This window comes from Ambystoma mexicanum, chromosome 4q (genome assembly GCF_040938575.1).
Source record: "Ambystoma mexicanum isolate Mex_15411 chromosome 4q, UKY_AmexF1_1, whole genome shotgun sequence".
NCBI lineage: Eukaryota > Metazoa > Chordata > Amphibia > Caudata > Ambystomatidae > Ambystoma > Ambystoma mexicanum.
In genome coordinates this window covers 1,109,639,243-1,109,663,871 of record NC_090928.1, presented here as the reverse complement: position 1 = coordinate 1,109,663,871, position 24,629 = coordinate 1,109,639,243, and the positions used below count along the sequence as shown (strand labels likewise).

General features: G+C 46.5%; 1 protein-coding gene across 1 annotated transcript in view; it reads left to right on the top strand.

The window, feature by feature from the left end:
- COQ8A (coenzyme Q8A) overlaps positions 1–24,629 on the top strand; it is a 1,433,786-nt gene that overhangs the window by 931,500 nt on the left and 477,657 nt on the right. The gene's annotated exons all lie outside the window — the stretch shown is intronic.

The following is a 24,629-nucleotide window of genomic DNA, read 5'->3' as shown; positions in this document are numbered from 1 at the left end:
AATGCACTCCACGACCTGGGGTTCACTATCCATCTCAAGTCTCAGCTGCTGCCCATGCAGAGGCAGACCTTGGGCCTTATACGGCACACAAACTCAGAGTCTTTCCCTCGGAGGACAAGTTTGCTGCAATCAGGAGAGCTATAGCTCACTTCCTCTCCAGGCCTGTGATCTCGGCCTTGTGGTACGAACACCTACTGGGGCTTATGGCAGCAGTCCTTTTGGCCGTGCCCCACAGAAGACTCAGGATGCAGAGATTACAGCTGAAATTTGCAGCCTAATGGAATCAGAAGGGCTCCCAAGAGGAGCCAGTCAACATTCTCCCTGTCTCCTCTCGGCCCTTCACTGGTGGTCCGCGGACTTCAACCTGAGGCAAGGCAAGCCCTTCCGGCAGCTGGCCCGTCAGGTCAGTTACTACAGACTCTTCCCTAGAGGGCTGAGGAAGCACCCTGGACAACCACTGCGTCCATGGAGTCTGGACTTGGCAGGAGTCCCACATCAATTGGCAGGAATTGAAGGCCATATTTACCTCATGGCTGTCCACCTCCCGGGGGAATGCAACCTGGAAGCGGACAGGCTCAGCAGACTGGGGTGGACAATTAGGAGTGGCAATTGAACTACCTGGTACTGGGGGAGATCTTTCTCAGGTGGGGGCATCCCCAGGTGGATCTTTTTGCCTCCCGGGACAACGGGAAATGCCAACATTTTGCCTCCTGGCAGCTGCAGGGCTCCCTGGGCGACTCATTCCACACCCACTGGAACGACATGACGGCGTATGCCTTTCCAGCCACACCCCTAGTCCACAGGGTGATCTGCAAGATAAAGGAAACCCGACACCTTGACATCATAGTTCCCTAGTGGCTGGCCAGACCGTGCTTCTCCGAGCTCCTCAGCCTTTGGGACAGACCACCCTATCTCAGGCTAAACTTGAGATCATTAAGGGCGCTAGAAGCAAGGCTACTAGTAGCCATTATAAGAGTAAATGGTCTAGATTCTGTCATTGGGCTGACTCTAGGGAGATCAACACTTTTAAGTGCACCTTGGACAACATGCTCTCCTGTTCAGCACGCCTCGCCCACTCTGGTGTGCAGGTGGATACATGCTGCACCTATCTGGCAGCCATAGGGGCTTACAGGAACTCAGAGGAGGGCCTCTTCTCCTCCTTCAATCCCATGGTCAGGTGACATCTGGTGGCCCTGTCTTTACCCATCTATAAAGAAGCCACACCGGGTGTGGGACCTTAATGTTGTGTTGGGCGCCTTGGCACACAAACCTTTTGAGCCTATGGCGTCTGCGGACATCAGGCTGGTCACCATAAAGACAGCTCTGCTTGTGGGCCTCAGCTCTGAGTCTGAGAGATCCAGGCTCTGGTGGCATCAGAACCCTACACTTTTCACAGGGACAAGGTGAGCTCCTCCTTCCATCTCAATGAGGAAATAGTCTTGCTCACTTTCTTCGCTGACCCCAAGGACGGGCCTCAGAGGGTTTTGCACTGTCTGGATGTCGGACGCACGCTGAAATACTACCTGGACAGAAACAAGAACTTCCGCGAGTCGGACGCCTTGTTTGTCACTTTCGGTGGGTCAAGGCCCGGTGATAAGGCCTGCATAGCAAGTTGGATGATTGCGTCCATCATGGAGACCTAAGAGGGGCAGCACAAACCAGTGCCCGCTAATTTAAATGCCCCCGCGGTTAGAGCCAAGGCACCGCATTCCAACAGCATGTGCTGAGGCAATTCATCAGCAGGGCGGCTCGCTGGGCCACCCCTTCGGCATTATGTGAACTCTGTTTGGACGCCACCTCTAGGTCAGACGCGGCATTCGGGCAGGTGGTTCTAAGAAACCTGTTTCCTTAAGGAGGGGCTCCTCTCCACCCTTGGTTTACATTCAGTTGTAATTGCCCATACAGTATGGAGGAAAGGAGACGGGACGTAAGAGAAATTAATAGTTACTCGCCGTAGTGACTAACGTACTAGACCCCTTTCCTCCATACGTCCCACCATCCTCCACCCACCCACCCCCATAATACTGGTGTCATTAGGCAATGCTGATCCTTGCTGAGGCATCAATGGGGACTGAGGAGTAGTGCCGGTGGGCGGAGTCAGGCGAGTGCATACTCCCTGGACCGCGAGCCTCTAAATTTAAAGGGAAGATTTATTTTTCTCTTGAAAAAGGTTCCGTCTCCCGTCCCTCGCGAGGGACACCCATACAGTATGGAGGAAAGGGGACTGTGGACTAAGTGTACAATAGTCACTACAGTGAGTAACTATTCATTTTTGCAAAACCAAGGGTTTTTATTATGGCCCATATCTACTTTTGCTCCAAAGCAACTCCGTTTAGCATTTCAGTAACCAAACTGATATTCTCCTTTAATAGAATGATGCCTGCTTCTTACCCCACTGCCTAAAGTGCATGAACAGAATTTCATGAATTAAAAATGAACACTGGAATGTTTTTAAAAATTCACTTTCTTTGAGGAAGAAAAACCTTCATTGGACACTTTAAATCAGCTTTTCACGGCCTACACCCAGAGCCGGGAGGCAGTGACCCTCGGTGATTCCAACAGGCTTTCCCTGGCTCATCTAGTGGTGGGGATTGCTGAACAGACAGGGCAACTGTTGCAGAAGGCGTAGGCACTGTGCTTCAGGGTACAATACAATCGAACATTCTGTAAGGGAAAGTGCATACAAAGATATTCTGCAAAATAGCAGTAGCTTTTTCAATGGTAAATCAAATGTTCTGCAAGTTACAGAGAAGTAAATCTTTTTGAGTAAGTCTTTTTTTCAGTGTTCAAAGGCCATAACCCTACTACATACAGTCTCTGCAAATTTCAACTGGATACTTCATGTAACCGGATTAAAGCCATTTGTAATTTGGTGGTACTTTTGCATCGGGGCTGCTCAACAGGGAATTCCTTGCTCAGAGGAACTAATGCGATAAATAGACATTCTTCAGATTTGCGGAGCATGGGTACAGGTCTGGATGTTAAGCACAGACTCCCATCAGTTCTTAGGTCTGCAGTCATGGTTGGGCAACTATAGTCAGTCCTTATCACTGGTTGTGGAAATGTTATTTCGATCTATGCCACTAACACAGGAATTGTAAAATCTATTTTGACAGACCTCAAAATAAACTACAACAACATGCACATCATCGCCCTGCAAGTGCATGCTATCAACCTGGGCAAAGCAGGCTCCCATCTGCCCCGTATGGGTCTATTCCATTGACACAGACCTGCATGCAGAGCTTGGGTACTTTGTCTGAACGCACCAACACAACATCAAAGCTAGCTTAACTTTTCTCATCACCACTAACCTGCCCCTTGCTCTTTAAGATCTGCTAGAGTGCTTGGAGGCAAACTGCATCGGTGCACAGTATATACCTAACGTCACAATGACATCCATGGCAGTTCTGGTGTCTGGTTGAGTAGCAACACTTGTGGTGAGGTTGGCAAGTTTCTATAGATAAACCAAATAACTAAACCCACTGGAGAAGGTGCTGATCCAGAAAAATGGCAAACTGCTGAAGCTTGGATACACTGAAATTGTCAATTTGCTGCCGGTACGGTTCAATACCCAGGAGGTTGTCGGTACCGAGTGGTTGCAACTGTCCCAACGATTCATTCACGCTTCTTGTTGCTTGATATGTCATGATGGTCTCCCAACCATGTCTGTTAATGATACCCCTGGGTGTCATGCCTCTTCATTTATGGTCCATGCAGAAATGAGAAGCAATGCATTGTTAACTGGGAGCATCCTCAGACATGTAAACGGACAGTCTGATTATGGGAAGGAATCATTGGTTCAGTTCCTTTTGTTCAGAGAAGTTAATTTTCTGCATGTTAGTAGTTTGCTGTCAGCTTGTTCTTTCATTATGCAGCAGCAGAGCTGGATTGTCGTTCTTTATTTCAGGTTCATGGTTCCAGTATAATTTAATTGTCCCTCAACTACTTTGTTGTAACTTCAATGTAAGGATGTAGTCACAGTTTCAATGTGAAAGTTGGGAATTGAGTCAGCACTCAGCTTCCAGTTATGTTCATCCTTTCAATGACCACACAATCACTGGGTGTTCCCACAGTGAAACCCATCGGGTATTATGCTAGATCTGGTCGTGCCTCTGCTGCCCCATACCAAGGCAGTAGAAGATGTGATCATATGTGGCAACATGCATGTCTCCACTCAAAGGAAACCGCTAATCTGCATGACTGCTACCAGTTTTTAGCACTAGGAATCCTCTAGTGCAATTACCAGAATGTCTGCCCTCAACCTTTGAAGCCTACACAACTGTGCTGTTACTCGCTGAAAAAGGTCTCTTGGACACCATAACATGAGACTTAAAGCCTCTTTGGGCACATCAATCATTGTTCACTGTCCTACCTGAATTGTCTTTCAGAGTATATCATTTGGTTTGTTTGATTATTTGTTCGTACAATTCTTGAAACAAAATGTATCAATGTGCAACTTTCTACACAAGCATGTATGGGGATTAGGGAGGACTTTTTAAAATCTTTCTGAAGTTGTGACAAACGTTTAGTGTGGCCAACAACCAGATTGATTTGTAGAATCTGCAAACTGAAAATACCAAGATATTCCTACAAATTGGTGAAGATGCTCCTAGCTGACCTATTCAAACTATTAAAACAATGAATTAAAAAATGTGTGACACCATTTTGGAAACTACGATTAGTAAACCTTTAACTACACATCAGCACAAGATATTCAGGGTCCATTACTATCTACCAAAGAGAATTGTTTGAGCTTTGCCTTTTGTGTTTTGACCTGGGGAAGGCATCCATTCCCCCAAGAATAAGCCAATACTTGAGAACTAACTTCTACCCACTGTCAAGAAGGGAGTCCTTCTGGATAAAGAAGATCTACATTAACTTTAGTTTAGTATTGAGTCTAAGGGACAGAATTAGGGTTTTGACACAGGACGGTGGACTATTGATTTATGCAGACATTCTGACTGAGCCATAAGTCTTTTCATTGAGGCAGGGAAACCTCTAATAGAGTTAGGAAAAGTTAGGTTTTCTCTTTATTTTTTCAGACAATAAGTCTATGCCACTTGTGGACCGGTCTCCCCTTCTGCACGCTTAGAACCCACTATAGCTTCCTTTGGTAGTTGCCAGTCTTTCCAGTGCTCTCTGCTCTCCCCACTAACTGCTCGGCCACTAGTCTAGCTGCTCTTTGACTCCACTCCGAATACTTGCAGCAGTCCAATTGGATTTGGCTGGTTATCCAGATCCTCAACTTTGAGGCACTGGTAGCTGGGCAAGAATCTTCAGTCCAAGCAACAACTCAATCTGTCAACTTTAACTGTGGCTGCTTCAACACGGTCTTGGTTTGTGGAACGTTGTTATTGAAGTCTGTTCTTAGGCGATGGATGGGAGCAGGATTACTGTGGTGGAATCAGAATTGCATGCACGCTACTCCAACCCCCAGTTTTACTTTACTTTTATTGAAGTTGCACCCCCTTTAGATTTAGTATTTTCTTAATTGCTTTTGGCTTTATTTCTTGCCATAATGACCAGGATATTCTATGGGGTCGTGCACTTGGTAAACATTTTTCAAACCAGTGTCTTATGTAGATTTTAGTACAATCCAAGATTTGGCTAAACATGACAAATTGGTGTTAACATGGTACTTAATTTTAAGTTGACAGCTACAAAAGGCACTCACCCCATTTGTGAACAAAGAGCAGTGCATAACCCATAAGCATACCTCTCACTGAAGCTTACTGGTATAGCTTGCCTAGCACCAATTTGTAACACTCTTATGGTCTAGAATTACCATTAAGACAATGCATGTCCCATAGCTACACAAAGGCTGACTGTTGCCCTTGCTGATGCTTGTTATTCAGTAAGGTCCTTGCAATACTGGTAGTCATTCATGCAGAAATGAGCATGGCAAGAATAATCATATGAATCCTTTTCAGTTTACTAGTGTACTTCACCACATTCAAATTCTGCAAAGGGGGGGGGGAGAATCATTTACAGAATAAGTGTAAACCTATACAATTTAACTTTTTATGCAGATGTGCACCCTCTGATATGCTGAATGAGGTCATGAACTGTGTCACACAGAGCAAGTCGAAGGCATCATCTGCTTAGCAGTAGTTCAAGAAGTGATGAATCTCTAATGAAACGGATGTACGACACTATATTTTGACTAGGTGTTCTGTCTGCCAGCAGACATAACTTTTAAAAAATTGAACTAATATAGCTCGATATGTACTCTAGTTATTCATTTGGTTTAGTTTTCTACTATGCTTGGTCATTTTGGATTAGGTTTCAATAGCTTTCTTTTTTTTCTGGACAATCTTACTTTGCTTAAATTGGTTTGCCGTAAATTCACGTTTGGAAAATCGAGTATCACTTAATCTTTGCTTATGTTCCTGCAAATGTGATCCTGTTTTACTTGTGGAAAACCTTAAACTTGCCAAAGCCTGAGCAACGAAATCTAGCGTTGTGAGCACCGCCTAATTCAAGGTCTATTCAAACGAGCAAGGGGTTGATGCACTTCCATGGCCTTTAAAAATCTCCAATACCACTTTGCAGCATCTCATCAGAGATGTCTGTGCATTCAGAATTGGATGAGCATCCAGAGGATGCAGAGGGCCTATTTAAATATTTTTGATTGCTCTTGTGTCGGACTCCCCTAATGCTTGCATTGTTTGATACTTGTCCCTTCCAGCACCATATTCTAAATCGTTGTGCCTTCACATCAGAACGCTTGCCATCCTTGTTAGGGAGAATTCTCATCTATGGCTAATTTCCCTCACCTAGTGAGTCCCCCAGCAGCTTTGGTGGACTTCTGGAGTTTATTTTCCACTTGGTAAGGGTGAGAGCTTTTCCCCCACTCTTACCTGCTGTTTGCGATTTGTTTCTACCTGTTTTTGTGATTATGGACTCTGAAGCACACTACTTCAGTAGCCCTCTTCTTTTTGTGTGCGTCACAGCACCTTCAGTGCCATGACACAGGGTTGTCTTCGAGACTTCCCTCGACTCCATTTCTGATCGACTACCGTCCCCCAGAAAAGGGTAAAGTTACCATTAACTTAGTCAATCTACCACAGATCCAGTACACCCCATCTTCCATGGAGTACTGCCAAGGGTTAATTTGTATCCCTTTTTATCTGTACCTCCTAAAGCTTTGTGTCGCTCTTTTAACATTTAGACTTGGCTGGTGGCAGTGGTATCTACCCTAACATTTATACCGCGATTATATTAGATAAACATGGTACTGTTATTGGCTATTATATTCGCCTCAAACATAAACCTGCTTGACCAAATCGTCTCTTTTGGCTCTGGTTGGGTTTATTTGCCATTTCTTTTTGTTAAAGTCCTTCTTGTGTCTTGACCAAGCTCACCCACGACACCTCCAGTCTGGTACCACCTGTCATTTTCTGTGATGACTTCAGTAAAGAACTCGTGTTACAGTAAGATCCTGCAAGGGAACTGCATGCCATGGTTCTTGAACCCCATCACGGTTTTTAAGTTTGCCCGAAATGTCCTCTGAGAATGAAGGATGTGTAATCTGTTGTATGGGATGGTGATATGATAGGTCATATATAACATGCTTAATACCCAGAGGTTTCGAAGCGCGGACCCGGGATCAAACCTGCGTTGCTCCGTGTCGTCTTGCTTCCAAGGTTAGCACGTTGCCCCTGAGTTACCCTCCCGAGACCCACTCTGTTGTAGTGGTTGCAACTTTGTCTTAACAGGTGTGTGGGAGTACCCAGAGATATATATGTGACATTCATAACATACTTAGAATATTAATCTAAACTTAAAAGTACATTTCATTAGTGGCATGCAGCACAGTCTAACCGTGTGCATTATCCGCATAGGCTCTGTAGGGCCTACCTCTGCAGGGGCACCCTCAATACGTATATTTTTCTGATGCAGAGTCCTCTGGGCTTCCTTAAATGCTCACAGCTAGTTTAAGTGCTGACTGACGAGCCTCCTCATCTTTAGTAAGTTGGCACGCTCTGAGTGTCGCTTGCTGAGGGTGCGACCAGGCGGTAAGTGAAATGTAAATATATTTCTGAGGCTTGTGGATCTACTTGGAATCACATTATTTTTGCATAGGCCGACATCTAGTGGTTGGTTCCGAGTATTGTATGACTTGTTTTTGAATTTCGAAAAGGAAGTCGACAGGGCGTGTCTGTAATACTATCCCTAGTGTGACATGTACTGTACTCATGGTCCTTTACGTGTCGAGGTCCTCTGATTGTTTTTGTTTCTGCCATCAAAGTTGGTCGCATTTCGAGGAGTTCGTAGCTTTTAGCTAGCATGATTTTAATATTTCATAATATTTCTGCCGCAACTCGTCGCTCCTCATCGCTATTTGACTGACTTGACATTTGTCGACGAAATGATATTCTGCACTTTCATGAAGGAACCCTCTTTGGACTTCGGCCTTCACAGTAGAGAGTTGGAGGGAAGACATGTTGCTTGCATTTAGAGAATGTGTCATCTTTACTTTTCTACCCATTGTCTAACTGTTTTTATAATTTGACATGGAATTTTTAAAAAATTGTAATAGGAGGTTTCTGTGCAAAGACATGCACGCTGTGTGCAATTGTGGTCTCCCACGAGACCATTTGGCAAGTCGCTGGATCGACGGACAAAATGTTGGGCTTGCCATGCCATGCAAGCTGAGGGCTTCTTTGACTATACCCCGCCAGTGTGGTGGATTCCGAAGGAAGAACAAGGCCAAGAACATCAGTGCCTTTAGTGATGCAGAGGAAAAGATGCAGGAGTGCTGGACTCTTGCATGCTTATCCCCAGCACCGTAGGGCAGGTGTCGAGCACTGCTGTGGAGGTGACGCCTGCGACTGGAGCACTAATCAACATGGGCACATGCACAAACAGGGTAAATAAATCAATACACCGAGCCACACCTTGGCGAAGTTGGTGAAAAGTGGGTCAGCAGTACAGAAAGGCACTGCTACGGTAACATACTGGGTGCACAAAAAGTCCTCCGCGTCTTCAGCGTCACTTCCAACACACGACCAAAATCTAAACAGTTGCCCAGCGCAGTGACTCCTGCGCTTAACTTTTCAACGTATTCGTCTTTACAAAGTCCTGCGCCGAAAATACCATCAAAGCAGGTGTCTACTTCACAAATGCCCACACATGCCGAAACTGCTGTTGAAACTGACAACCAGTTTATAAGGGCACACAATACACTATGGCTACTTACCCATTATCTGAAGCTTTACACAAACAATCCTACATTAGTGACCCTGAGGGCGTGGTTTTTCCTTTATAGGAAACGCCATTGACAGGCTCTTGCACAAAGCAATGGTTCGAGGCCACTATGGATAAGGTGTGTTCATTTGTTTTTCTTGAAAAACCCCATCAAACAAAAATATATTTCGAAGGGATTGTGTCCTCTGACGTATTCCACATCTTTGACAGTAATTGCCACAGCCGTGCTACTTTGGAAAACTTTTTCAGCGTCCTGCGTCTATGACATCGATACGCTGTCCCTCGAGGGCCTCCGTTGATGGTCGATGTCACTGGATGTTCTATCTAGGATACACGACGCCCGTAGCCTCAGTTTCGTTTTTTCCACGAACCTGTTCGCTTCGGAATCTCGGCACACTTCGGTTCTTCTAACTTCATGATGTCTTCGTCTACCCCGAAGTCGGGCTTCAAAAAGTGTTGAGACTGCGGTTCCTTACTGTCCATTATGGACCCGCACAATGTTTGCCTCTGCTGCCTCGGTGAAGACCACGCCACCGACTATTGCGATGACCGCCAGTCCCTGACTTCGAAGGCCTTGCAGGAGCCGGAGAAGTTGATGGTAGGTAGGGTTTCTAAGACCAGTAAGCCGAAATCTACTGGTCTTTCGACCGACGATTCAAGGGGCGACTCTCTGCGTCGGCGTAAGTCCAGGGGGTCTCGGAGTGGGTCCCGCCATTCCTCTGTCTCTTCGAGGTATTCAAGGAAGCGCCTTCCCCGTCCTTGTTGGAGGACTCTGCCAGACGGCGGGTATCTTGTCCCACTAAACACTCGTCGCCGGCAGAATGGGATGCATTCCACCAGCAGATGAGGGCAATTTTGGAATTCCACGGCACTGTTCCGTGTCTTCGAGAGAAGCTGGCAAGGAACAAGCTAGAGCCACCGCTCGCACAACTTCATGCTTGGGTGGCCGGCGTGATCATCGGGAGCTGTCAAGGTCCCGATAGGACAAAGTTAATTGCCATAGCCGTTCCAGGTCCTCGATGCCGTCGAGACCGTTGGAGCCTGTGAAGCCTTCTAAGAAGGCATCGACGCCATCGGCGCCATGTCCGTCGAGGGACTCAGTCGAGGTTCCGGCTTCGAGCAAGTCGACTCAATCGGTGCCGAGGCTGTCGAAGGACACGCTCGGGGCTCTGGCCTCGAAGCCGAAGTCGTCGGCGCCTCAGTCGATGTCGACACCAATTCTATCTGCGCCCTCGATGCCTTCTGCAGAGGATTTACCGGAGGTGCCCTGGAGGGCTGTGGAAAATCAGGAGGAAGGCCCTCAGTAAGTCAATGAGTCCTGTCTTTGAGCCCTTCTCTGGTCACCCCCCCAGGATTGATTTATTCCAGCCTTTGGACTACATTTCAGAGGTGGAAGAAGGGTGGGATGAGGAGGGGGTTGTGCCTCCTGAGGTTCCCGGTGACCTGTTGTCTGGTCACAGCCAAATTGAAGACCTACGTCAGTCCTTACATGATGCCAGTGGTCTGAACACCTCTCCGGAGGTTGAGTTTGGCAGGCCTGAGCCTGGTACACATGTCAAGTCCTTTTACAGGTGTCTCATGTCGAGGGTGACTGAGTACTTGGGGTGGTCTGCTCCACCTGTGGATTTTCTGTTGGATGACCTGACCGATATATTGGACCAAGGTCCACCCACTGACCAGGTGTTGCCATTTCATATGGCCTTACAAAGAAGGGTGGCGGCTGCTTGGACTGCTCCGGAGAGTCTTCCGGCAGTGAATAAGTCGATCCCGAAAACATACCGTCCAGCCAGTGGTGACCCCTGCTACTTGTCTACGCACCCCATGCCGGAGAGTTTGGTGGTGCAGGCAGCTATGGCCCCAGCGAAGCAGGCTGCGTACCCTGCCAAAGCCCCCCCCCCCCACCCCGGATAGGGACAAGCGCTTTGAAGGTTGGGCAAAGAAAATGTTTTCATCTGGGAGTATGGCTTTAAAGGCAGCCAACTCCGTTTGTGCCTTGGCAAGATTCACTCACACTCTGTGGAATTGTGTATCTTTGGTTGAACATAATCCCGAAGGGGAGGAACAGGATGGTTTTCTTGCCCTCGTTCAGGATGGCAAGGATGCCATGAGTGAATCCGTTCAGTTGGGTCTGGACATGGCAGACTGCGTCAGCCGGTCCATGGCGGTGAGCACCGTGATATGCAGGTTTGCGTGGTTGCGGAAGTCGGGGTTTGCTCATGATGTTACAGTCCCGGCTTCTCAACATGCCCTTTGATGGTGACCATCTTTTTGGCAGCAAGGCTGGCGAGAGCCTTGAGAGGTTGCAGACCTCCAAAGCTGCAGCGAAGTCCTTGAGCGCTGCAGTACGTCAACCTCTGCCTTTTTTCGTCCTAGGGGACAGCAATGGAGGGGAGGTTCCTTTCGATACTACTCTTCCTTTGGTAGATCGAGGGGAGCTGCCAGTTAAAGGGGCCAACCTAGGAGTACCAGAGGTGGAAAACAAGGTACTTGAGATGCCAAAGCCGCTCGGGCAGTTGCCTCTTTGCCCTCAGGCACTGCCGCAGCCACTTCAGCTCAGTTATGAGGCCATGTCCCATGGTTCGCCGGTTGGGGCAAGGCTGGCGCAGCATCTTGTAGAATGGCGTGCCATTACTTCAGATGTGTGGGTTCTGGAGATCATAGCCCACGGCTACTGTCTTCCTTTCCGGCAGAGGCCTCACGACAATCCACCGGGGAAGCTCTTTGAAGAGTCTGGATCTGCTCCTTGCCCAGGAAATCAAATCCCTGCTGGAGAAAGGCGCCATAGAACTGGTGCCTGTAGCGGAGAGGAACAAGTGATGGTATTCCCCATATTTTTTGATCCCGAAAGAAAAAAGACGGGAGTGAGACCCATCATGGACTTGTATGGTTTGAACAAGCTCCTCAGGAAGGACAAGTTCAAGATGGTTACTCTCTCTCAATTCCTCCAGGCCCTTCAACTTCAGGACTGGTTGGTATGTCTCGACCTCAAGGATGCTTACTTTCATGTGCCGATTAATCCCAAGCACAGGAAGTACCTGAGGTTCGCGGTTGGCGACTCGCATTTTCAGTTTCGGGTCCTGCCGTTCGGATTGACCTCCGCCCCGAGGGTCTTCACCAAGCTAATGGTGGTGGTGGCAGCGTATCTCAGCAAAGGGGGATTCACGTCTACCTCTACCGGGACGATTGGTTGATCAGGGCATGCTCTCCCGAGCAAGTCCTGGATTATCTGTCCGTCACCTGTCACTCCCTTCACAAGCTCGGCTTCTCCCTCAACTTAAAGAAGTCCCACTTGACACCTACCCAGCGGCTCCAGTATATCAGAGCAATGCTCGACACATCCCTGGGGCTGTGTTGATGGAGGACAAGTTTCAACATGCCCAGAGTCTCCCGACATTCGAGTTCTTGAGGTTGTTCGGCCTCATGGCATCCTGCATTCTACTGGTGCCAGAGGCCAGGCTGCGGATGAGATCTCTGCAGTGGGCTCTCAAGATGCAGTGGTTGCAGTCTTCCAGCAGGATGTCGGATCCCGTTCAGGTGCGCCTTCGGTCGCCCAGGACCTTCTGTGGTGGGCTGTCGAAGGCAATCTGATGAAGGGGGCTCCATTTTGGCTACCCTGGCCGGAGGTAACGATCGTGACGGATGCATCCCTCACGGGATGGGGAGCTCATGGCAACAAGTTGACAGTCGGACGGTGGTTGGTCTCCGTCGGAGTACAGACTCCATATCAATCTGTTGGAGCTGAGGGCCGTCAGGTTACCCCTGAAGGCTTTTCTGCCGTCTGTGCGGGGGAAGAATGTCCTGATTCTGACGGACAATAGTGGCCATGCCCTACCTCAACAAAAAGGGGTGGGCAGGGTCTCTCCCACTATGCAGAGAGGCGATGCAGCTCTGGTTCTGGGCCATCCAGCAGGAAATTTCTATCTCGGCAGTTCATCCGGCCAGAGATGAAAATTAGGCGGCGTACACTCTGAGCAGGCAGAGCACGGTCTCTCACGAGTGAGAGCTGGCTCAGGAAGTTCTTTTGGAGATCTTCGCCCTTTGGGGGACCCCACAAGTGGATCTCTTCGCCACCAGTGTCAACCAGAAGTGCGAAAGATTGTGCTTGTGGGAATTTCCTCCAAGAGGAGCCTTAGGGGACGCGTTCGTAGTGGAGTGGTCTTTCCCACTGCTGAACGGGTTTCCTCCAGTCCCCGTCATGCCGCAAGTGTTGCAGAGGTTCGGTTCCCGAATGATCCTCCTTGCTCCGGCATGGGCCAGGAGAGCGTGGTACCAGGACCTTCTCGACATTTCCATCTGCCCTCCACGCAGTCTTCCCTACTGAGACGATCTGCTCTCACGGGAGGGCGGTCGGGTTCTCCATCCAGAGGTCAAGCCTCTCAGCCTTCATGCTTGGTATCTGAAAGGTTGCGGAATATGGATTGGGTCCTCACTGAAGATGTGATGGAGGTTTCTTTCGGCCAGAAGGCCCGCAACAAAGTCCCTGTACTGTTGCCGCTGGAGAAAGTTCTCCGACTGGTGCAGGGTGAAGAATGTGGATCCTTTTTCATGTATAATACAATAAAGAGTAAGATAACACGTCTTGTTTTACTTACATCCAACCCCCTTTACACAGGAACTCTATAAGGTTTTCCGGCATCACTAGTCCTGAAAAAATGGACCGTCTGCTATGATTGATTAAAAAATGTGTATAACAAATTTTTATTCAAATAATTCGAACTGAATTTAAACATAAAACACTACCCTCACCTAACAGTGTACTAAACACTAAAAAACAGTTACTAAAACATGAAATACAAAGTTCATTTATTCCCAAGGGATGGTTGTTGTTTTAGAGACACATTGAGATTTTTTTGTGTTATGTTATGTGATATCTTTTGTGTCATGCAAATAAGTGAACTTTGTATTTCATGTTTTAGTAACTGTTTTTTAGTGTTTAGTACACTGTGTTAGGTGAGGGTAGTGTTTTATGTTTAAATTCAGTTCGAATTATTTGAATAAAAATTTGTTATACACATTTTTTAATCAATCATAGCAGACGGTCCATTTTTTCAGGACTAGTGATGCCGGAAAACCTTATAGAGTTCCTGTGTAAAGGGGGTTGGATGTAAGTAAAACAAGACGTGTTATCTTACTCTTTATTGTATTATACATATTGATATCCCTGTCAGTAGAGTAGGATGTTATTATAGGGACTGTTCATACCTATTTGAACATACTCCTTTTTCATGTGCCATTCCTGTGGTTCTGTCATTTTTGCTTTCGTTGGCCCACAAGGGCCTGTAAGTGGGTACCATTAAGGGTTACCTGGCGGCGCTGTCCATTTTTAAGCGCTCGTCTGAAGTGTTCTTATTTTAAGATTCCTTTGATTTCTCAGTTTCTAAAAGGGCTAACAAATGTGTTTCCACCGTCACCTTTCCAGGAGCTGGGATGGGATTTGGACTTAGTTCTAAAGTTCCTAATGGGAGCTCCGTTTGAGCCCTTAAATTCTTGTCCATTGAGACTGTTGTCCTTTTAAGACTGTATTTTTAGTTGCGGTTACTTCGGCTCGCAGTGCGTGAAAGGTGGCTTGGCGGAAAGTGCCTGCAACTCGCTGTGTTCCATAAGGACAGGGTTATCCTTATGGTTCGTCCTTCTTTTCTTCCGAAGGTTGTGTCGGAATTTAATTTGAGCCAGAAGGCAATTCTTCTGGCATTCTATCCTCCTCCGCATCCTGGTAAGGAAGAGGAGAGGCTCCATAGGTTGGACCCTAGGAGAGCTTTGAGTTTCTATCTCTGACAGATGTCCCGGGTCAGGGTGGATGATCAGCTCTTTATTGGTTATGCTGGAAGGCGTTTAGGTCAGGCTGTTGCCAAGCAGAACTTATGTAGATGGATCATTTTGACTATGAGTGTTACCGTTGGGCGGGAAATGACCCTCCCAGTAGGCTTACGGGCTCATTCTACTAGGGGTATGGCTGCCTCTACTGTACTACAGAAGGGTGTTCCAATTCGCAATATTTGCGAAGCGGCCACATGGGCCTCTGTCCATACTTTTGTGAAACATTATTCCTTGGACTCTATCCATGGGCAGGATTGGGCCTTTGGTAAGGCCGTCCTTTTTTCTGCAATTTGATTGGGCATTCTAAATTGATCCATTTGTAAATTCTTTTCCCACCTCCATACGTTGGTACTGCTTTAGGAGTCTGTCAAAGATGTGGAATACATCGGAGGACACAAATCCCTTCGAAGAATAAGTTACTTATCTTACCTGGTAACGTTCTTTCGATGGGATGCTCCTCCGATATATTCCACATCGTACCCTCCCTTCCTGCCCCGCTACAGAATTTCTTATGCGATTGCAGCATACGTTTCCGCAAGGCTTTCTGTAGTCATATTTGCAGAAGATTGGTGTCACACGTTTTAGGGGGAAAAAACTACAACTGAAGCTACGGCCGTCGTGTCCTAGATATAACATCCATTTACTTCGACCATCGACGGAGGCCCTCGAGGGACAGTGTATCGAAGACGCAGGACACCTACGCCGAAAAAGTTTTCCGAAGCAGCACAGCTGTGGTAATTACTGTCAAAGATGTGGAATACGTTGGAGGAACATCCCATCGAAAGAACGTTACCAGGTAAGATAAGTAACTTGTTCTTCTTAGGGTGCAGACACCTAAAATAGAGGGGTGAGACTCTGTCATCTATATTAATGACAGTTTGTGACAATCGGGGAGACAATTTTTTTTTACAAATGGTGATCCAGGTACGCATTGGGAAGATCTGGATGATTTCATCCAATCACTTGATCCCAGATGAACCTGTAGCCAATTTGCCCATTGATGATCTGTGGGATGCATTTAAAGGCCCCAAACAGAAATCCCTTTAACATGAATAGCAAGATTTTAAACACATTTTAAACAAATAAAAATGGCCTGGCTTTTGTTTTGCAAGTAAAGGTATAGAGCTATGTGGAAAGGGGCCTACCTGTCATTGCCAATGGTCAAGCAGCATTTTAATTTACAAGAGACGGAAAGAGCCCCGTCACATGGAAAACAGGATTTTTAAACATTGAAAACAAAAACGGCCTGCACAAGTGTGTGCAAATAAATACAAAAGTGTGAAAAATATCACTGCTCACATAAAACATCAGGAAAACAAAACCTGATGTGTGGGTTGACACAAGCAATTTAGTTTGTTTCATCTGCAAAATTCCAGTGACATTTGAAGAGCCACTTTCTATTCATGGAAAATGTCAGCCGGAGGCATACCCGGTTTCTGACTGTGGTCAAACCTTCACAAAGGAAATCTCCCACTTCCAGCCTGGATGTCACATCTCCCATCTAATGACCACCCGCAATGCAATTGCCTGCAGACGGTGTCGAAAGCCCAGTGTGCCAGATTTGCTGGCTCTGAAAGCAGGGACTTCAAGGAAAGTTATCCTTGGCTGGAGCACGACTAATGTGTGAAAATGGGGGCACCCACTTCAAAGAGCAAGCTTCCAGCAAAAAGGGGACTGATTAATGTACAGGCTGATCCAGTAAAACAAATGGCTGGAAGCCGAAATTGCCATTTGTCCCAAAGGAAGTTAAAAGGACTGTTATCAATTAGGCCTTTTTCTCAGCAACCATAATGTGGATCGATTTCATTTTTGTACCATTATTTTTTCCATTAAGTTTTTATTGAACATTTTGCAATAACAGATAACCAGATACTTTTGCACAGCAAGATATCAACAACAAGAAGATACACAATAACCCAACTCCAGATCCCCTCCCCCTTTCTCCTGCCTAATGGTTACCGAGTACAAAATAGGACCACAAAACCTGAGGAAAATAAAAATTTAAGTACGAGATCCTGAATCAACTATTTGCTGACCCAAGAGGGTTCAAATCAACCAACAGAGGGTGGCCGAAAGCATGGTTCCAAGGGCAACAGGAACCAAGATGATAAACCATGCGTCGGAAAAACGCTCAGTGCCACAGTCTTCATGCAGGAGTACCGGAGTGCAGTCCCGCAGAAAGGCTTCCATTTTGTTGTGGGCCAGTGCTGACAATTTCCCATAGGTAAATATTACCCACAATTTAGACAACCACTCTGATTTGGATGGTGTTAGCCTACCTTTCCAAGTCTGCGCCAGAGCTAACCTCCCCGCTCTCCATACCTTTCCTTACCTACGGAAAGGACAGCCTGTCCGGGGAGAGATGCCTCGCATGAAGGATCATAAAGTTGTGTTCCATAGCTGCAGTGTACAAAGAGCCCGAGAAGAGAACTTCCTATATTCTAGACCAGGTGGAGTCCTCCATTACAAACCCAAGTTTTTCATCCCAAAGTGTTTAAACCGTTGTCTACCTTGCAGCTGGGCCGTAATCAAAGCCCGATAAATTCTTGAGCGACCCCCCTGCGTGAACGAGACTCTACAATCACCTTCTTGAAGGGCTTGCAAGGGTGTGCTAGCTCCTTCAGCCAGGGAGGTGGGCAGGGGGAGGGGGAGGGGGTGAGGATACCTTTTTATGCTGAGATACCCAAAAATTGACCTTGGGCTATTCCCCATCGCCTCCACCAATGACTCGTACTCGATGAAGGAAATCTGCCGGAACAGTTAGGCAGCCCTTTCCAGGCCCATGTCTGACCACATCTGAGTATGTCTTAGGCCCCTTTTACCTAGGACGAGGGGAGGAACCCAAAGTGGAGAGAGAGGAAGGCAAGGAGGAGCGGGGGGGGGGGGGGGGGGAAGATTCTCCTTGGAGGGCTGCCATTGGTCCCATAGTACCGCAAGCATAGGATGGGCTTTCACTCGACTTGGGAGCTCACTGCCTGGGGACCACAACAACTCTTAACTTTTCTAGGGTGCGTGTGGGTATCCTCGATGTATGTCCAATAGGTGCACATTTCATCTCTCATATGTTCCAACAAGACCCTAAACTGGGCCACCTTATAATACAGGCGAAAGTCAGGGAGCCCGAACCCCCCCAAAGGACTTTGGGAGAGTCGGCGTGTCGTGCCTGATCCTCAGTTTCTTGCAATTCCAAATGAAGCGCTGAATCATAAGGTGAGGGACTTAAAAAAATAAATACATTTTTTTTTTTAAACTGGAATCTTTGTAGGGAGAGAAGAGAGAGAAGGTGGGGGAGGATGTTAATTTTGGGCGGGGGTGCCCACCTAGCAAGGTCCGACTTTATTTTGGAGAAAATCGGGGGGAAATTCTATTTCAAGAGGGATCCCAGTTCTCTAGGGAGATGGGTCCCAAGATATAGAAGGTTGGTTGCGAACTGTTTTGATGCCCTCCACTGTATCCCCTCCCTCGCTGCCCCGGGAGCCCGACCAGCATTAAGCAGGATTTTGTTGGATTGATCTTCAGGCCTGAGAAGACTCCAAACGACCGAATGAAGTGGAGAAGATTAGGGAGAGAAGTATCCAGATTAGTCGGGTACGCTAGAATGTCGTCCGCGAAGAGTAAGAGTTTAAAGTCAAGCTCGCCCACCCTGATCCCTGTAATCCCCTGGTGCTGCCTTATTGCTACGGCAAGAGGCTCCATTGCAAGAGCATATAGAAGGGGAGAAATGGGACAACCTTGTCTGGTGCCTCTGGAGAGAAAGCAGATCTGTGACTGCCATTCATAGTCTAGCCGAGGGCCCGTTATACAAGGCGGCAATCCAATGGCAGAACTTTACACTCAGACCCATTCTTTGCAGCACTCTGCCCATATATGGCCATTCGAACCGGTCAAAGGCCTTCTCCGAGTCTAAAAAAAGCAAATGGGCATCCAAATCACTACTCGAGGCTTCAAACATTATGTCGATTGGCTGACGTGGTTGTCCGGGCTGGACAACCCCCCCTGCTGTGTGTTTGACAGCCAGGCTATGTGGGGTATTTTGGCATAAAAGGCAGGACTCTTGGGCTGAAAGTCAGAGTCGCCACTGGAACTACAAGAACCGTGGAGAAGACTGCTTCTGCAACTCCTGTATACCGGTTAAGCCCTGCTGCAGTCCTGAGCTATCTACCCTTCAACGACAGAAAATCCTGTCCGGAGTCGTCTTCCCTTGAGCCTGGTGGGATCAACCAGCTCACCTTCTACAGCCAGAGAATCCTCTTCTGGGTCGAAATCGCTGCACTGAGCTGTAGTGGTCTGGATAGCCATCAGAAGAGCTCTCTCCTGTTTTCAAGGAGCGCACCTTTTATTCATTGTTGCTTTGCTGCTGCTGGCTTCATCCCTGGGTAGTGCAGATCGCTCCAGATGTCTGCCTTGTGCCCACGACTGAAGCTTCAGGGACCGTGAGTTTGCAGGAACTACCAGGAGAAACTGCCATAGCACTGGCTTTCTTCATCCAAATAAGGTACTGTGTCCATTTGGTCGTTCTCTCCGTCCGACCTTGAGGAATCTGGGTGAACCCTTTTCGTTTTTGAAGGTTTGTCCTTTCTTCCTTCCGTCTTATAACTTTTGCTTCCCTTTGACAATATCAAGTACCCTTGGCAACGTTAATCTTGAACTATTCTAACCGTGTGATCCTCAACAACAGAGCCCCTGCTCCATTTGACACTGGCGCAGGCCTATTGACTTTTATCTGCCTTTTAGAAAACGTCCTTCGATCCTATTGCCTCGACAAAGGTATTGCCTATGATTTATATCCACTATTCCCTCGTTTTAATTCTGTGTGCTAAGTGTTTGACTTTGGGTGCATTTCTTCCCATGGGTACGCTTTTCTTTCGTAAGACCGAACTGTCACTACTGTCAAAAAGGGGCTGCGTATTAACCCACAGTAATGTCTTTGTTTCGAAACACCAGTCTGTCAAATCCTAATGTACTTACCTTGAATTGACCTGAACCAGAGGAATTGGTTGTGTATTATATTTAGAGTGTGGCTTTATTTAATAGAATTAAGTGTTTTATGAACAGATGGTCTAAAAATAAATGTACTTATATTTATTAACCAGAAACCTTGAGTCAGTGTTTGTTTGAGTCACAGGAATTGTAGTCCTTTGTGTAATCCCTATTACTGCTCATTTGCTCTTGAGAAGTCTGGCTGCCCAGACATCGCTACCACTTCACTGTGTAGTACAGGCTTGTACCAAAGCTGAAATTGTACTATCACTTGTAGTCTTAATTGTGTGTAGTGTTCCCTAAGTGTACTGCATATAATTCTGCCTAACACTGGTGTACAGCAGTGGGGTTTTTACGTATAGTGATTACACTTGGAGTGCAGCTATTACCTTGGGTCAACTAACCACAGGGCTAAGCACCACAAACATCTATTAACTGAAAAAACATGTTAAATATGGAAAACCACAGTGAGGAGAGCCTCTTAAACTACACTGCTGAGCTTTTAAGAAGCATGTGTAGGGAACAGAGCCTCTATGGTGAAAGGAAAACAATCTGACCTGGTCCCAAAGTTATTGGGAAAACAAAGTCTGGAGAGTGGGTCAGAAGGGCCTACCCATCCAGCAAATGTGGATAATGATGTTTCTGATTCTGAGTGTGTTGGATTAGAAGTAGACTAGTCTATGCCAGTAGGCCCTACAACTCCTCTCCCTGCCCAGAAACCACAACCTCTGTCGACAGGGACCCCATCGGGTCCTACACTCACTCCTGAATTTATGGCACTTGAGAAAATGAGACTTTAGTTGGAAGTGAAACGTATTGAGGCACAAACTGCCATGAAACATCAAGAGTTAAGGCTCAGGGAAATGGAGATGGCTCATGCTTTAGAAATGAAGAAATTGTCTGTAGAAAATGCTTCTCTCCCAGGATCTTCTAGGTCTTCCAGCCCTAAGAGACACTGTATGCCAAAGGAAATGATTGTTACAAGACTAAACTTGATGTTTTGGATTGGTTAGCAATGCTTGAATATAATCATGGGATTCAGGTTATCTCAGGGAATTGGTTGATTCCTTGGCTTTTCTCTAGGTTTCCTCCTGTTGCAAGTGATGCTGTAAGGGAGTTGTGGGAGGGGGATAAGCAGGATTGAGTGTGTGAAGCTAGCTTTGATAGCCAGATTTGGGAAGACCCCTTCGCAGTACCTGAGGTTTAGGAACCTCAAAAAGCATGACGGTACCCCTTGGGCTACCTGGGTGTGTTACTGTTTGAAAAACTTAGATGGTTGGGTTAAGGGTTACAAAGTGAACACTTCTGAAGGTTTGAGGAATCTTGTTATGTTGGAGTCAATTTATGATGCCTGCTCTCCTGAGCTTAGACAGCACTTGGCTGATTCAAAGGAGATGGATCCTAAGAAGTTAGCTAAGGCTGCTGACTTGTGGGTTACCAACAGGGCTACTAACAAGTATTCTGGGGCAACTCAGAAGAAGGGAAGAAGGATGAGGGAAAGCAGCCAAAGAAACATAACGAGCAGAATTCTAATAACTCCAATCCAAAAGAGGGCCTCAAACATAACCAGGGTAAGCCACAAGGGAAACCGAATCAGGCTAGTGTACCAGCTGGTGCTAAACCAGGTGGAGGTCCAAGTAAGCCTCCATTCAATAGGACATTTGGTAAATGTTTTGTTTGTGAAGCTACTGACCATATGAAAGGGGATCCCAGATGTAAGGGTAAACCTTCAGGGGTCCACACTGTCTCCTTAGCCAGGTGGAAGAAGTACCTATGGCAAGTGTAAACTTTCAGTTACTGGCTGATGAACCCATGAGTCTCAACTAGTGTTTCTTTAGTGTCCTTGGGTCTTTGGGAATAACAGAATTTAGATGTCTATAACTCAATCCCAGATAATACTAAAGAGTTAAGGTTAAGCCCTGTGGAGTCAAGGGCGAGTGGAAGACTGTTTGCTGCGGTCACTGCGTTTGCTCTGCCGTGAAAACATTGAAGCCTGGAGCGGTCCCCTTAAGGCTGTGGTCCCGCCCCCAACAGGAAGCAGGAGTACATAACTCCTACAGCGTCGCCCTTGTGGCGTTAAGCCCTGTGGAGCCCAGGGCGAGTGGAAGACTCGGTTTGCTTCTGTTTGGCTGGGGGCTGGAGGCAGGAGACCTCCTATAACGTAACCCGAAACAGAACTAAATCTGCAGCGGTGAACCATTTGCACGAAATGGGTACGGTAAGCCAATAGACTTACATATTTGTATCTTCTGACCAGGAGCCTGCAGAGTTTATTTTTATTTTAATCCTCTTTGATTTTGGTCACTTAAATCTTTAAAACTACTAAAAAATGACTAAATCCAAAATTACCAAATCACGCAATAATTTAATGAGGGACAACAACAATAAGTAAGACATTATACCTATTTCAAATAACAAGTCTACCCTAGAGGGTAGGAAGCCTGACAAAGGCACTATTCCAGCGCTTTTTCAAAATGTCATCCCTAAAATCAACAAACTGGCCGTTGAACCCACGGGAGAACTCCGAGAATCCAATCCCAACGGAGTCAGGCAATGGATGTCTCAAATTATGAGGCCATTGAAAATAATTTAATGAACCTTTGCCTGTCTCCAAATCTATGACTCAAATTCCTAGAGATTGTAATTTAGTCAACAATGGAAGCCAGATAAGTGAAGCCCAGGTGCTGCGTGCTGCGGATACTATGGCAGCATCACTTGTAGATTCTCAAGACCCAGTAACAGAAGGTACTGCTCCTGCCATATCTGAAGCACCAGTACCATCCCTTCCTGTCATCTCTCTATCGAATTCGGAAAGAGATCGGCTTTCTGCCTCACCCAATCTGTATATTGATATGGAAGGATCCGTACCGGTGGATGAAATTGGGGTCAATGACATATCCCATACCCACGCAGCATCAATTGCTGAACTTCAGGCTTCTGTGGGAACCATGCAATTTGCACTAAAAATTTTACTTAAATTATGTGGCAGAATACATGTCAACACAGTATTTCATTTGGGTCTGCCAGACCCTAGAATCTTGCAAGATATTCCGCAGCGCTCGGTCCCCAGAAAGAATCCTGAAACTGACTTTATCTCTACTAATGATAAATTGAACCTGCTTCAATAGATGAATCTGCGGTTCCTATATCCAGGAAGATCCTGGAGATCCGAAAGTCCCAGTTTTCATAGCACTCCACTTCCAGCAACAGCTCCCGTGCCAATAAAATCCAGGAAAGCACGGAAAAGAGCACGTAGATCAAAGAAGCGTTTGAGTACTCAAGCAGGTAAACTAACCAACTGGTTACTGCCTGACACACCTAACAAGCTCATATGTTAGTAGTAACGATCAAGATCGAGGATCATCAATTTACTCAGAGGGAGAAACTAATGTATATATTCTACGCCCTTCTCCCCCCCCCGAAGGAAAGCTAAATATCCTCAAATCTTATTCAGCCGTGAAACACAATTATAATCTTAACCCTACCCACCAGAAAATATGTATGAAAAATCTGAACCAAAAATGCGCAGATAAATGGTTGACTCGATCTCAGGTGATGGCTAAACTCCATTTAATACCACAACTGCAGGTTATACGGTCTGACGAGTTTTACTTTGTGGAACCTCTGAGGGTATTCAATCCCAACATCACTGCGTTACATTGTGAGGTTCAGGACACGATCCAGTTGATGTGCACATAAGTCCAGCCTAATCCAAGTGGGGCTGGGGGTGGATTTAAATAAAGAGGCGGATCACCTAATCACAAACAAAGACAAGATCAGGAAGAACAATCAGACCATAATACCTAACCTCCCTACTGGAAGGAAGGTACAACTGAGCGACATCCAGAACACTTGAAATGGCTGGCAGACTTGCTCCCTATGGTCCTTCAGAAACAGTGAACTTGTTCTTTTTTGACTTGGAATACTCGAGTATTTAGTCACTTTCTTACTACCCAGGGTTCTCTTTCGCTCATTGACACCCAAACTTTCTTCTTACTCCAGGAGACTTGGCTTATGGCACCACTACTTATGGATGCATATTCTTTATTACACTCTCTGGCCAAGAAAAGGCCTAGGGGTCGCCCGTATGGTGGACTTTTGGTAGGCGTGAAGAATTCTATCCCAAGTAGGATAACAACCAACTATGATGACTACATCTGTACAATTGAAGTTATTATAGGGTTGGGAGACTCCTGGTGAAAAAGTGCTTCTAGTTAACATATAAAATCCCCTGGTGCTAAACATTGTGAATTAATACAATAGGCATTGCATGAGTTAATGGGCCAATGGAGAATGGCCACTGGTTCCAACTTTATCCTTGCTGGTAACTTGAATTGTCATATCGCTGGGGGCGGGCGTACTGCTAATAATCTTTTACATCAATATAGCAGAATAGGGAATGATTTAGAGGATGCTGAGGGCAAATGCTGGTGATTATTCTTTAAATGCTGGGACCTTGAAATCATGAACGGTCGAACTCTTGAGTGACAGGCGAGGAAAGAGCATGTGGCATAAGCGTCTGTACCAGAGTACGATAGATTACATCTATACTAGTGCTGAAGTGACGTCTATGGTTCTCGATATGACAGCTACCCAGAGTCCATGGAGCGATCACAATCCGC